The sequence below is a fragment of the Equus caballus genome, chromosome 5, assembly GCF_041296265.1.
Source record: "Equus caballus isolate H_3958 breed thoroughbred chromosome 5, TB-T2T, whole genome shotgun sequence".
NCBI lineage: Eukaryota > Metazoa > Chordata > Mammalia > Perissodactyla > Equidae > Equus > Equus caballus.
Genome location: NC_091688.1, coordinates 14,676,014 through 14,690,762, shown reverse-complemented (window position 1 = coordinate 14,690,762; position 14,749 = coordinate 14,676,014). Strand labels below are relative to the sequence as shown.

Below are 14,749 nucleotides of genomic sequence, written 5' to 3'. Positions count from 1 at the left end.
AAATGGTGCGAGACGAAGCTGGAGAAGGGAAGGAACAAGATCATGCAGGGTCTCTGAACATGATTACATGTGTGTTTTTAAAGGATCAAGTGTTGGCCCCTCCTCTCTTATGCATTGACCATAGTTTTCAGAAACCAGTAACACAGAATCTGTATCACTCTATTGCACTTTGTCTCCTTACTACACCGCAAGCATCTTAAATTTCAGAAAACTTAAGAATACTTTTATTATTCATTTAAGTGATCCACGAGTTTTATTCTAGTGTCCATTTTACAGTGAGTTTAACCGGCATCTTGTAGAAAAACAAGTTGTTTCATATGAAAGTCAAAGCATAAATGAACAACACTGCTTTGTTCAGATTAAAGTCAAATATCATCAGGACTAAAACAGAAACCATTATTTGGTATGGTTCTAGTCACATCATGTAAACTATAAATGAATGCTCAAGACAATAACCAACTTCCAAAAGTTAAGCTAAGGAAGACTCTTAACTTGCCAATAGAAAATGGAAACACAATTTCACTAAAGCTATAATAAGTGATATAAAAAGAATCTGGTTAAAATGATATAAATAAAAACACAGAAGTACCTAAAATCAAATAAGGATGCAACTTTAAAAAACTATTTGCTTGATAGCAAACATAATCTAAATCCAATGAGGAGTCAACACTTCAAGTAGCACCAAAATATTCACCTCACAAGAGAAGTACAAAGGCTCAGAGAAAATAATAGCCAAGAAATTTAAAAGAATTATACTTACCATTTAACCTTCTCTCTTATTATGCAAGCTAAGAGTTCATAAATAGGAGGAATGCGAAAAGAACAGAAAAAAAACTTTTAGAGGAAAAGAGCCATTCACCTGTTTCAAGATCTCTCCACCTCCAGGTTCTCTCAAGAAACTTCAACCATCAACTATATTTTCTCCCATGTGTATCTCTAGCCTCCTCCCCTCACCAAGATTCTTCCCATTAGCATTTATACTTAACCAAGTCTTCTTAAGTTAAAACACACACACACAAAAGTCCCTCAACCCAGCACCCTCCTCCACTACTGCTCTCTTTTTCCTTCACAAACTTCTCAAAAAAGTTTATTGAATACACTCAGTCTCCATTTAGAGATACTTTTCAATCACTCTTCAAGCAATTCCAATGTGGCTGCCATCCCCATTTCTCCACCACAGCAGCTCTCTGTGCTGGCTTTGGCAGCCGAAACCACCAAAGCCCTCTTCATGTCCAAATCTAACGGACATTTTCAAATAAAAAGTCCTCAACCTGCCGACCTCTTGGCAGCATTCACCACAGCTGACCACTCTCTTCAAACAGTTTTCCCTTGGCTTCCATACCCTACACTTTAATTTTCCACCTCCTCTCTAGCTCTCTTTCTTAGTCTCCTTTGCTAGCCAGTCCTTCTCTTTTAAAGCTTGACCTTTGGCTCTTTTCTTTTCAAACACTGTATTCTGGGTGACTTGGGCGACCTCACCCATGCCCAAGGCTTCAAAGACCATCTTTATGCCAAGGATTGCCAAAACTCCAGTCCAGATCTTATCTCTGATATCCTAACCCACATATCAAACGGCTTCAGAAATCTCAGACACATCAAACTCAACTTCTCCAAAAGCCCACTCATGATTATTCCCAAAAAACAAACTTGAAATATTCCCTATCTCGCTCAGTATAGTTGCACAGCCAGAAATATCCACAAGAGTTGATCACACTATACGAAGGACCTCTAAGGTTCTTTTCTACTCTGAACTTATAATCTATACCACCAGTTCTCAGAGTGTGGTCCAGGGATCTCTAAGAGTCTATGATGAGACCCCCTTTTGCTGGGAGGGGGGGGGTCCTTAAAGGCAAAACTATTTCCACAATAATATTAAGACATTATTTGTCTTTTTCATTCTCATTCTCCTACAAATGTGTATAGTGGAGTTTCCCAAAGGCTACATGACATATGATATCACAAGATACTGAATGCAGAAGCAGATATGAGAATCTAGATGTCTTCTATTAAGGTAGACATTAAAAAGATTTGAAAAATGTCAAACAATGCCACTCTTCTCACTAAATTTGTTTTTTGTTTTGGAAAATATAGTTATTTCTCATTTAAAAAGTTATTTATTAATATGATATAGGTTTATTATTTTAAATAAATTAATAAGTATTTTTAAAATTTCTAATACGGTAAATATCAACAGATAAAGCCCACATAAACAAAAGCTCTTTGAGTTTTCAATAACTCAAGAGTATAAAGTGGTCTTTACACCAAAAAATTTGAGAAATGCTGATCTATACCTATCATTATACACAAATAAGATATAAGATGACATTTTTTAATAATCTTTTTTTTTTTTCCTTTCTTCTCCCCAAAGCCCCCTGGTACATAGTTGTATATTCTTAGTTGTGGCATGTGGGATGTCACCTCAGCATGGCCTGATGAGCAGTGCCATGTCCACACCCAGGATTCGAACCGATGAAACACTGGGCTGCTGCAGCACAGTAGGCAAACTTAACCACTCAGCCACAGGGCCAGCCCCCAAGATGACATTTTTAAACAGCCAATTCTCAATTATCTTCTAGCAGTAAATTTTCCTTTCACATTTATTGACGGTGCTCTCACTCAGTCACATAGACTCATTCAGCTGAATTATTTATTGGGCTCCTACTATGTGCCATGCCCTGTGGATAAAAGATTAAAGAAGTGACTTTGCTCGGGATCTCACAGAGAATATTTTCCATACCTTTGCTACATTTCAGTTCTCTCTTCTCTATCAGACCCTATGTAACAACCATCTCTGTCTGAAAGGTTGAGAAAAGACAACCCTGCAATAGTCGTACTAGTCTCAATATAAAATGGACAAAATTAGTAGGGACCAAGCAAGGAAAAGCGGAAAGCGTTCCAGCTCTAAGTCAGACCTATTACATTGTTCAAGTAAATTCTCAGAATAACCAACATTCCCATAATATAGTAAGTACGGTCATGCACTGCTTAACGACAGGGATACGTTCTGAGAAATGCATCGTTAGGCAATTATGTCATTGCAGGAACATCAAAGAGTATACATAGACAAACCTAGATGGTATAGCCTAGGCTATATGGTACTAATCTTAGGGCACCACTGTCATATAAGTGCTCCGTCATTGACCAAAATGTCATTATGTGGTGCATGACTGTAGAATATACAAACGACCTGAGAATTTTGCCTCACTTCTTTTTACATACAAAATACAAACTCCAACAACTACTTTTACAAATACAAGGCTGACCTACTGTAAATCCAGGAAATCCAGAAGAAACTATGTAACATCTGGTACGAGTTTGGCCTCTGGAGTACAGGAGGCAGAGTGGGGGCCACAAAGAACACAATGCCCCCCACTGATATGAAACTAAGATCTAAACTAGAGCCTGACTAAAGGTAAACAGAACTGAAGACAAAGAACAGGACCAGAAACAACTGGGGGAAAAAAAAACAGAAATAGGAGCCTATACTTTGCTTACCCACTAACTAGCTATCCCGAATATTTACTCTTCTAAATAAATTTCAAGGAATATATCCCCACGAAGATGTCTTATAGTTTGCAAGTCAGGATTATTTTTTACTCTGAAGTGTAAAATTTTCACTACAAAAGCTTCCTTGATACATAAAAAACTGATAACACTGGTTAACTCCGAGGAGAGGGAGTAAGGGTCCAGGATAGGAAGCCACTTTTTCAGCAGATATAGCTTTGAATTTTTTGAAAGCACATGCACTTATCACTTTTTGAGGGAAAAAAATAATAATTTTGAAAAGTTTCCTTCCACACTCAATAACTTAGCTAATTCAGAGGCTGTTAAGGAAACAAACACAACTACATTTGCTTTCATTAGAAGCCTTTACTGACTCCTTGACGCAGTGTAGTTACTCCCACTTTGTGAATCCACGGCACTTTATCATTTCTCTTAGTCCCAGTACTATTATTTACAAATCTGTCTCTTACAGGGGACTGTGGGGATGATATTTTATTCCTCACAGTACACAGCACACACTAGGTGCTCCAGATCTGTTTGCTGAATGATCATGGTCCCAATGATAGTCTCAGAACCCATTCTTAAATGCAAACAGTCAAAGAAAAAAAAAAAATGAACCCCAAACCACAGATTATTTCATACAGTATGAACAGGTTAACCATTCCTAAGCAGAAAATTTCTTTCATGGTAATATGTAAAAAAAATTAGTTATGTGTACATATAAATTTCATATTTTAAAACAAGCCCAAAGTTAAAAAGAAATTCTTTAATAAAATACTCTTAAAGATTTAAACATGAAAATAAAATGAAGCCTATTAACTTGTAGCCAGTGCTAATACTCATGAATGACTTTTTAAATCTAGTTTGTTTTGTTTTGTGAGGAAGATTGGCCCTGAGCTAACATCTGTTGCCAATCTTCCTCTTTTTGCTTAAGGAAGACTGTCACTGAGTTAACAACTGTGCCAACCTTCCTCTATTTTATGTGGGATGCCACCACAGCACAGCTTGACAAGTAATGCTAGGTCAGTGCCTGCGATCCAAACCCATGAACCCTGAGCCACCAAAGCAGAGCACACAAACTTAATCACCATACCACCAGCTGGCTCCGAAATCTAGTTTTAAAAAGGGAGAGACGCCACAATTCCACAAGCAGCTTCTACAAGTCCACTTACAACAACAAAAACTTTTAAGTGGTTAACTTTTTTAAAAAAATCACCAAAACCTATCAAAGATAAATCACATTCTTTGGTTTGCAAAATATCCTGCTACTTGTGGGAAAAAAAAAATCTCCTTTACACTGTTATTTCTCTATAGTATTTAAAATAATTCACCATTCACAAGAATAAACTCAAAATGGATCAAAGACCTAAAGATTAGGCCTGAAACAATAAGTCTTCTAGAAGAGAATATAGGCAGTACACTCTTTGACATCAGTTTCAAAAGAATCTTTTCGGACACCATAACCCCTCAGATGAGAAAAACAATAGAAAGAATAAACAAATGGGACTTCATCAGACTAAAGAGCTTCTTCAAGGCAAGGGAAAACAGGATTGAAACAAAAAAACAGCCCACTAGTTGGGAAAAAATATTTACAAGTTATTTATCCAACAAAGGGTTAATCTCCATAATATATAAAGAACTCACACAGCTCAACAACAAAAAAATCAAACAACCTGATCAAAAAATGGGCAGGGGACATGAACAGACATTTCTCCAAAGAAGATATACAGATGGCCAATAGACACATGAAAAGATGCTCATCATCACTAATCATCAGGGAAATGCAAATCAAAACTACACCAAGATATCACCTTACACCTGTTAGAATGGCAAAAATATCCAAAACCAAGAGTGACAAATGTTGGAGAGCCTGTGGAGAAAAAGGAACCCTCATACACTGTTGGTGGGAATGCAAACTGGTGCAGCCACTATGGAAAACAGCATGGAGATTTCTCAAAAAGTTAAAAATAGAAATACCTTATAACCCAGCCATCCCACTACTGGGTATCTATCCAAAGAACCTGAAATCAGCAATTCCAAAAGTCTCATGCACCCCTATGTTCATCACAGCATTATTCACAATAGCCAAGACGGTGGAACCAACCTAAGTGCCCAGCAACTGATGATTGGATAAAGAAGATATGGTGTATATATATATATATATATATACACACAATGGAATACTACTCAGCCATAAAAAAGGACAAAGTCATCCCATTCACAACAACATGGATGGACCTTGAGGGTATTATGTTGAGTGAAATAAGCCAGACAGAGAAAGACGAACTCTGTATGACTCTACTCATAGGTGGTAGTTAACATATAGACAAGGAGAACTGATTGGTGGTTACCAGGGGAAAGATGGGGTGGGGGGAGGGCACAAAGGGTGAAGTGGTGTACCTACAACATGACTAACAATAATGTACAACTGTAATTTCACAACATTGTTAACTATCATAATCTTAATAAAAAATATGCAGCATCTACACAAATTTTCAGAAATGCATCTATTGTATAAACATAGTTCAACTTTATTTACAACTAATCAGAAAACAAAGCAAATTAAAGCTGGAAGTTAAGGGTCATCTAGCCCCAAGTTTTTAATTAATTAGTTTATTTTTTTGGTGAGGAAGATTGGCCCTGACTGAACATCTGTTGCCAGTCTTCCTCTGTTTTGCTTGAGGAAGACTGTCCCTGAGCTAACATCTTTGCCAATCTTCCTCTATTTTATATGTGGGATGCTGTCACAGCACGGCTTGATGAGCAGTGTGTAGGTCCGTGCCCAGAATCTGAACCCATGAACCCCAAGACACTGAAGCAGAGCATGCAAACTTAACCACTATACTACCAGGCCAGCCCCTAACCTCACATTTTCCAATTATGTAGTAACGATCCATTTGCAGGTCAAAAAAAAAAACCCCAATCTGGTGGTTTGGAGCTAGTATTTCTTTAATGAAACCAAATAGAACTGAATTGAAAATATCAGGGTATATCAAAAGTAGATAGGTATTTTTTTAGTAGAACTTTCATTCCATTTTATATATATATATATATATACATATACATATTTATGTATATTATGTCCCCATAAAAAATACATTTCTTACTGTGGGTCTCCTAGGCCAAAGAGTTCAAGAGATTCCCAAGCTTTCTCAGTTCACAGAACTCTTAAGTGTCTCTCTAATTTTTTCATGGTGCCGCTAGTCAAAACATATCTAAGACTTCCAGTTATTAGGTAGTTAGGACCATACAACCTAATAAGTATTTCTGTTTTGACTGCTTAGTAGCTGTTTGAAAAATACATACAAATTGAAAAAAATAATATTTTATTACGAAATAAACACATTACTTATTAATGGGATGTGTCCACCTAATAGATACATTATACAACTTCTTGAATCTTGAAATCACTTTGAACACCACCACTTTCATTTACTGTTTCACATTGATTTTTAGACAGTACTTGCTTTTTATCACAGCAACCCTCTAAAACCAGGTTTTTTGAAGACATACTGTCATGGAAAGGAATGTAGCACAATCTCATGTGCACTACTTCAAACTAATTGTTTGAGCAGTGTCCCACAGATGTCAAATACTACTATGTTTCCCTCAAAAATTTAAAAATATCTCACTGTGCTCATGTGAGTTCACTATGGTGACCCAAGGTACCTTTGGGCAGTTTGCGAATCTTGGGTTTAAGAAACACTAAACTAACCTATGTACTTACTTTGTAAGTCAAGAAATGAGATTTAAGGTCACAAAGGTAGCAGAAAAATAAATACATTTAATCGGAATTTTCATAGATTAATTTTAACCTTTCATCAACAAAAGTTTTGAAATAGAATCTAATTATGTGATATTTGGCTGATGAAATCTGTAGAGCTCTGAAAAACAACTATATTCAAAAATACATGAATATGACTGTATAAGTGAAGAAAAATTCTGCTTCGATATTTTCTTTTTTTAGGAAGAAGGTTTCAAAAATTATAAAAGTGGGACTTGCAATAAACAATACTAAAGTGTCTAAAGTAAAAAAGGGAAAGTTATCCACTCCCGCAGCAATAACATAGCTAATAGTTTAAGGCCTATCCTTACAACATTTTCATATGCACATACAAAATCAAACTACACTTCTCTGCCTATGTGCTTGTACAACAGAGAATCATATTCCACAGTGTCGTACATTTTTTTCACTCATTATACTATGAACATTCTTCCATGTCAGTACATAAGAGTAATTGCAAACACTTACATAGTGCTTACTATGCTTACTTAGGGCTTAAATATTAACTCATTCAATTTTCACAACAGCCCTGTCAGGTAAGAACTATAATTATATCCACTTTAAGTAACTTGCAAATGGTCACGGCTAATAAATGGTGCAGCTGGGGTCTGAACCCAGAAAGTTTGCTGCACTCTAGGACAAGCTCGGTTGCTTCTCAAGAAGTAAGTATAGCTACCCCTCAACCTGTTAACAAGTGCATTGTGTCTCACAGCGTAAATATACTATAACTTCAACTACTGCCCTGCCAATGGACATTTAAGACATTCTCTGTTATCTATAAATGTTGACATTTATTTGTAATAATGTTAAAATGACCATCCTTATAGATTTGTTCTTGTGCTCTAGTGTTATAATTTCTATAAAACTCCTAAAAATGAAATGATTCTATCAAAGAATATGTGTACTTTTAATTTTGATAGATAATGCCAAATGTCCTTCTAGAACACTGTTCCAGTTGTACCACTTTATAGTCCCAATGACAGAGGGTTGGGATTAATTTTTAAGTTAGCAAATATTTTTGATTCATGAAAACAGTCCTGTTTTCAGTTTTTAATTAACACTGATGTGGAACAGCTTGCCAGGTTGTTCACAATCATCCTCGGATCTGATAACTATCTGACACATTAAACACATGCAGACTTAGCAGCTGTACAGCGGACTCCTCACCCGCTCACGACACTAACTACAGGTAAGATATTCCCCACGTGACACTCTGTGTTCTTACGTATATAACATGAGACCTGGACTAGACAGCCTTTAAGATTTAAAAATCCCAATGCTGTAATTAACAAGTGACTTAAAATTATTATAAGCCTATAATTATAGCACTATTATAACAGGTCAGGGTCTTAAAGCTTCTATTTTCTTTAAATTACAATAACTATTGCCAGAACACCTATGCAAATCATTAAAATAGTCAACAAAGTTTTCAGGATCCACCTGTGGCTTATTCTCAGTGGCTTTTTAATCCCAGACTGTCATTCCTCTACTACCTAGCAAACTTGAAATACCTCTGGAGTATATTCCTAAGAAGAGCTGAGGTGTGCCTAGGAACTATGAACTAGTGTTTTGTTTTGTTTTGTAAATATTATGCCAAGACCACTCTTTAGTCAATTTATTCAACCAGTATTTATTGACTGTTTTACTATGTGCTAGGCATTGGGGGCACCGTAGTTAATAGAGCATTTCTGCCATCATGGAACTTACAGACTAGATGAGAAGGGCAAATAATAACCCCAAATAAGCAATAGTAAATGTAAAGTTATACTTGTGATAACAATGAACAAAAAGTATTTGTACAGAAAAAAACTATGCAATCTTTCGATTATTCAGGGTTTCTGGACTATTTATGACAGTAGAAATTGTCTGACATGAGGGAAAAAAGTCAGTAAAGAAAATTATTTCACAACTTATCCCACACTGCAAAAACAGCAATCACAAGTGTAGATGGTGAATTAACTTTTTAAGTCAACAGTTATCTCTACAATAAAATCACCAAGATGTTACTACTTTTCAGTATGCTACTGACTATGTGGCTTGAATATTTGTTTTACATAACCAAGAATATAAATGATTTGAAGTACCAAAGATGATAGAACTATCAGTATCCAAACAAAATGAGCGACAACAAATTACCTACAATTTCTTAGGAATATTATTCAAGCAAAAAGTTCATATAGAAGTAAAGCAATCCATTATAATAATTCATGACTTGTTAATAATTAACAAAATGCTACGAAAATACTAATGTTTTTAAAGAACTGACAATCATCAGCATAAGGAGCAAGTGGTATGTCAAAAAGAACAAGAATAGAATATTTTTTATTAGATTTTAAAAAGTCAAATGCCAAAAGTATGTATATTAATATTCAATTTAAAACAAAACTAATTCTAGAATGAACTGAACTTCCTGTGGTGATCATTTCACAATCTACACAAATATCAAATCATCATGTTGTACACCTGAAATTAATGTTATATATCAATTATACCTCAAAAAATAGATAATTGGAAATAAAATTAATTCTCGATCATCTGCAGAAATAAGAGCAGCAATCACATAAATAAACGAACTTACTTATGTGTCTGTCAATTTCCACAACTGCAAAACAAGGATGATATTTGCCAAACCTACCCACAAAACTGCTGTATAGACTAAATAAAATAATGGATGTGGAAGCACACCAAGCACACCAAAGATGGTATCAGTTATTTTAGACAGCAGCTTCCTTTTTGCTCCCACTATAACTTACAGCAATTTAACAAATAAAATCAGTTAGATAAGGACTTTATCTTTTCTGTCCATGATATGGTAGAAGCATTATAAAAGGCGCAAAAGATGGCAATCCAAAGCACTAGAAAAAAACTCAAAACTCCATAATTCATAAATTGATTACCCCACAGGAGGCTGGTTGTTCAAGTATTAACACTCTTACATAAGACCAATATATGTCAGAAAAATTCTTTCACATATGCATGAAATTGTTTACATATTATAACACACCATCATTACAAAGTCCTGCTACTGACTATAAAAAGATGAGATACACATGTATTTATCCACACATACAATGTATTCCAGCTTATGTTTATTTTCTGATTAAAGTATCTTAAATCCTATGCAATGAAGGTTCAAAGGTTCAGAAATATTTTATTACACTGAATGGAGTTTGTCAATTTAGCACACCAAAACTAATTATTATACTCCCATGGGTTTGAAGCAACTTCTACCATAGCTCTAACAACCAATCCCCCTAAGTCACAATCCCATTTTATTAGCAGAACACTGCCTTATTTAAAAACAATCTTTTAAACTAAGAAATTTTTTAAATGGAGAGCAGCCTTTAGTATTTTATCATTGCTTCTACAAATCTTTTCAGGCTGTTACTAGGTCTGCCCAAGATAGCCTTTCCTTTAAAATCCTTAAAATAAAGGAGGAGGTATCGTGTTAACATGGCAACAGAACCATTAACGACTTTTCCAAATTCAAAACAAGGATCACCATCAAAACAAAACAATCAGGTGGAGTACCTGCATCCTGATCACTATTCCTGGCCACCTGTTTTTTCCTATACGAAGGATTTACAACTGCACTAAAACCACATTACAATTATACCTATGTGCGACTTCCTACCTGAAAACTAAAAACCCAACCAAATTCCAACCCATGTTTGTGACATTAACTAAATATTATTTAGCATGTTGAGCTACATTTAAAAAGAGGGCGGGGAAACATGCTGTGTGAACTTCCAAAGCGTAAAGCTTTTTAAACCTCCCCCTATATCATGTGTGAATAAATCAGTAGACTACATTCAGCAGCTGCTAGCCTGGAGCAGAAGATCAAAGTTTTCCCTATACTTAAGAATGTTTATCCCCACCAAAAAGGAACAGAAACTAGTCATCCTTGCCACTGGAGCCAGTTTCCCGGAATTTCCCCAAATATGCCTGATCTCCAAATGAAGAAGGGGCTCTTCTCTGGGCACCAAAGGCGAGAGGTATCTCAAATCTTTTGCCGACGAGAGGAGGGGCGGGGGAAGAGGGAGAGGACCGACAGGTAAGAAGGAAATCAAGTCTTCGGCAGGTACCGGTGAGACCTGAAACCCAGGTGTCAGGAGGGCCCTCCCTGCAAAGCCTCAGGACCCAAGAAGGTCCCCCGAGGGGGACGCCAGGCTGGGCCAGGGCTCCCTGCGCCCCGCCCCGCCTCTCTCGCCACCACCGGGGACCCGGGACCGCGGACAGAGGCAGCGGAGGCTAAGAGAGTGTCCGCGGTCCCAGCCAGGTCCTCCCGCAGCTCACCTGAGAGTGTCGCCTCCGCCCTCGGCTCCCACGGTGCATCCCGCAGGGCCTGGCGGAGGGTGCAGTGACGCCGCCCCGACCGGCCCCAGGGCTGCCGGGCCTGGCCTCCCCGCTCCGGGGACGCACCGGGTGCCCGCCTCGCACCGGCTCCCGGGATCCGCGGGTCTGCAGAGAAGGAAGGAGAGACGGAAAGGCTGCCTCCCCTCCCCCACAGCAAGCCAACCCCTGAGCTGCGGCTCTCTGCAGTTCCGTCTGGCGCAGGTCTGGCCCCTCTCCCCCGCCCGGGAGTCACTTCAGCAGCGGCGGCCCAGTCGCCATTACAGCCCAACAACTGACACGGAGGAGGAGCGGCGCCGGCGGCAGTGGCGGCGGCGGCGGCGCGAGGCAGGGCGGGAGCAGTCGGGGCCCGGGCAAACATCGCGAGAACTGTCCCTAGACGGTTCCACAGGAATGCAACCTTCGCTTAGGGCCATGTTGAGTGTGGCCAAAGGTGAAGGCGAGGTAAAACGAGGAGAGGGACCTCGAGGGCGCCATGTTTAGTGTGGCTAAATTTGAGTCTTGCGGATCTTGGGAGGAGTCAAAGTAGATCCGCAGCGGAGACCTCCCCCCTCCGCCCTCTTTCCTCTGACGCTAATTGGGCCTTCTGGCTGCGCATTTCACCCGCTAACCGAAAAAACAAGCTGGGGTTTGACATGGATGAACTCGAAGTCTGGAAATTGCAGCTTCTCAGAGTTTACGATGTTTCACCAATTGTCGTACAAGTAAATCTTCTTTACTCCAGTCAGTTTCAGAGTAATTGCGGCTCTGCGGCTGCTGCAGTTTCCCACTGCTGTCTCTGTGGCCGTTTCATTCGCAAGTGTTACGATTCTTTTCAGCATGCACTCTGTCTAATGGCTTAAGACTCCAGAGCAAGTAAAACGGAGTTTCCTCCAGTTAGGTATTGGCATTAATATAACTGTGCTTTGAGAAGCTCTGCGATCAACGTATCTTCTAATACCTTTATCCACTTTCCCCAGTCTCCTCATGGTGATATCTATCATCTGTCAAGACAGTTTAAATGACATCTCTTCTGCAAATCATGCCACCTTCCGCTACCTGTTCACTGCACACAGCTCTCCACCCATCACACTCCTCCACCTTCTGAACTCCAATAGCTATTACCCAGAGACTGTTTCTCATTTTTAAGTATCTTGAGGACTCTTTTATCTCCCTATACCCAATAGGACCTCACATAGTAACTAGGACGTTGTAGGTGCTCAATAAATGCTTGCTGAGTAGATCTTATCAATAAAAGCAGGAGGCAGCTACTGCCCCCTCTTCTTAGGGCCTATAGCTGTGTCTGAATAGGAAATAAGTGGATGTACAAAAATCCTGCGCGTATATTAAATGTGTACTGTGTCTCCAGGAAGCTATGCTGGAGGGAAGAACAGGAAATGTGGGTATCCCAATGGTGCAAATGGTAGCAAGGAAAACAACCTAAGGAAGGGGTTATTTAGGTTTTCCCCGATCTTTCTATGAAAGCAGTGGGATAGATGCTTTTCATGTTACTTTACTGAATTTATACAACCACCTTATTAAGTATTATACTCACCTTTTTAAAAAGAGGGAATAAGTTCTAAAAAGCTAAGTAATTTGCCCAATATTATACCATCAGTAAAAGGCAGATGTAAGATTTGATGAATACTCCAAAGCCTGTTTATACCTTTCTACCTCCACGCTACCTCCAAGGCAACAGAAAAACATCAAAAATTCCTGTCCCAAAGTGGGGAGCAATGTTGCCCTCATATCAGCCTATGCACAATTTCCCCCTCCATACCTGGTGCTCATCCTTGCCCTCTCGCGTACCTCCCAAATACCTCAAACACATCAACCTCTCTCCTTTCAACATCCCATAACTCTTAGTGTTTATACCCTCCTAATGGCTTTTGAGTATACTAAGTTTTGCGATATTTGCTCACAGTTTCATGAGAGTAATTAGTCTCTGGAACAAGATTGGAAGCTTAATGAGAAAAGGGTTGTCACCCTTCCCACTAGTTTCCACAGTGCTAGGCACATAGTAGGTGGGCTCCCTTTTCTCTCCTACTTCTTAGTAGACACCAAGATTGGGCTTTTCTGCACTTTATAGTCTTCATTGATTACTATGGCTTTGACTGTCAACTGTCTTCATATAACTGGATCCTGGCCCCCAAAGTTCAGACTAAAGCTGCAGTTGTCTGCTACCCATCTCCACATAGATGTAGAAGTCACCAGCACCTCTAGCTCCCAAATTAAGTTTTTGTTTTTTCCCTCCTCAATCCCACAAAGCCAGCTCTTCCTCCTGCCCTGTTTTTCTGTTAATGGCCCTTAAAGAACCCCCTTCGGAGAACTGACAGGCTCAAAAGTGTAGAAATATTATATAGTCTTCTCTATGCCTTATTCCTACCCAATCAGTTGTTAAGTCTCTAAATACCGTTGAGACATATTTCTTAAATCTACTCCCCTTTTGTCCAGTTGCACCACTGCTCTTCTAATTCAGGCTCTCCTTTCTACTGTCCAAAAGATTTCAGTTGTCTTCCCAGAGTTCAGCTTGAGTTTTGTCCCTGCCCTCCTCTGCCTGCCAAGTTAAGTAGGAAATCATCAGCGGCCAGCCCCGTGGCACAGCGGTTAAATGCGCACATTCCACTTCAGTGGCCTGGGGTTCACTGGTTCGCATCCCGGGTGCAGACATGGCACTGCTTGGCAAGCCATGCTGTGGCAGGTGTGGCACATATAAAGTAGAGGAACACGGGCATGGATGTTAGCTCAGGGCCAGTCTTCCTCAGCAAAAAGAGGAGGATTGGCGGTAGATGTTAGCTCAGGGCTAATCTTCCTCAAAAAAAAAAAAAAAAAAAGAATTCCTTACCTCAGTCATCAAGGCCTTTCTTGATATTGCACCAGCCTCGCTTTCTATCTCCCTGAAGTAAGGCAGCATGGAAAAGTAGAAAAGGCGGGATCTGGTGTCAGGAAGACTCCAGTTCAAATCTTGGCTCTGTCACTTACTTTCCTTGTGACCTCTCAAGAACCTTCATTTTATTGTCTATAAATCAAGGCTAATGATATCTACCCTATAGGTTTGTCTTAAAAAGTAGAAATCTGTCAAGAGCATAGCACATAAAAGACAGAAACAAACGGTGGCTATTATTACAT

General features: G+C 39.0%; 1 protein-coding gene across 4 annotated transcripts in view; it reads right to left on the bottom strand.

The window, feature by feature from the left end:
* CEP350 (centrosomal protein 350) overlaps positions 1 to 12,144 on the bottom strand; it is a 160,223-nt gene extending 148,079 nt beyond the window's left edge. For 2 of the 4 annotated variants that reach the window (XM_014739627.3, XM_070267826.1), the window contains exon 1: positions 11,585 to 12,144. The gene's annotated coding sequence lies outside the window, so the exon portion shown is untranslated. The remainder of the gene's footprint in view (positions 1 to 11,584) is intronic. The other 2 variants (XM_014739626.3, XM_005609758.4) reach the window with 1 other exon arrangement.
* Between the last annotated feature and the right edge of the window lie 2,605 nt (positions 12,145 to 14,749).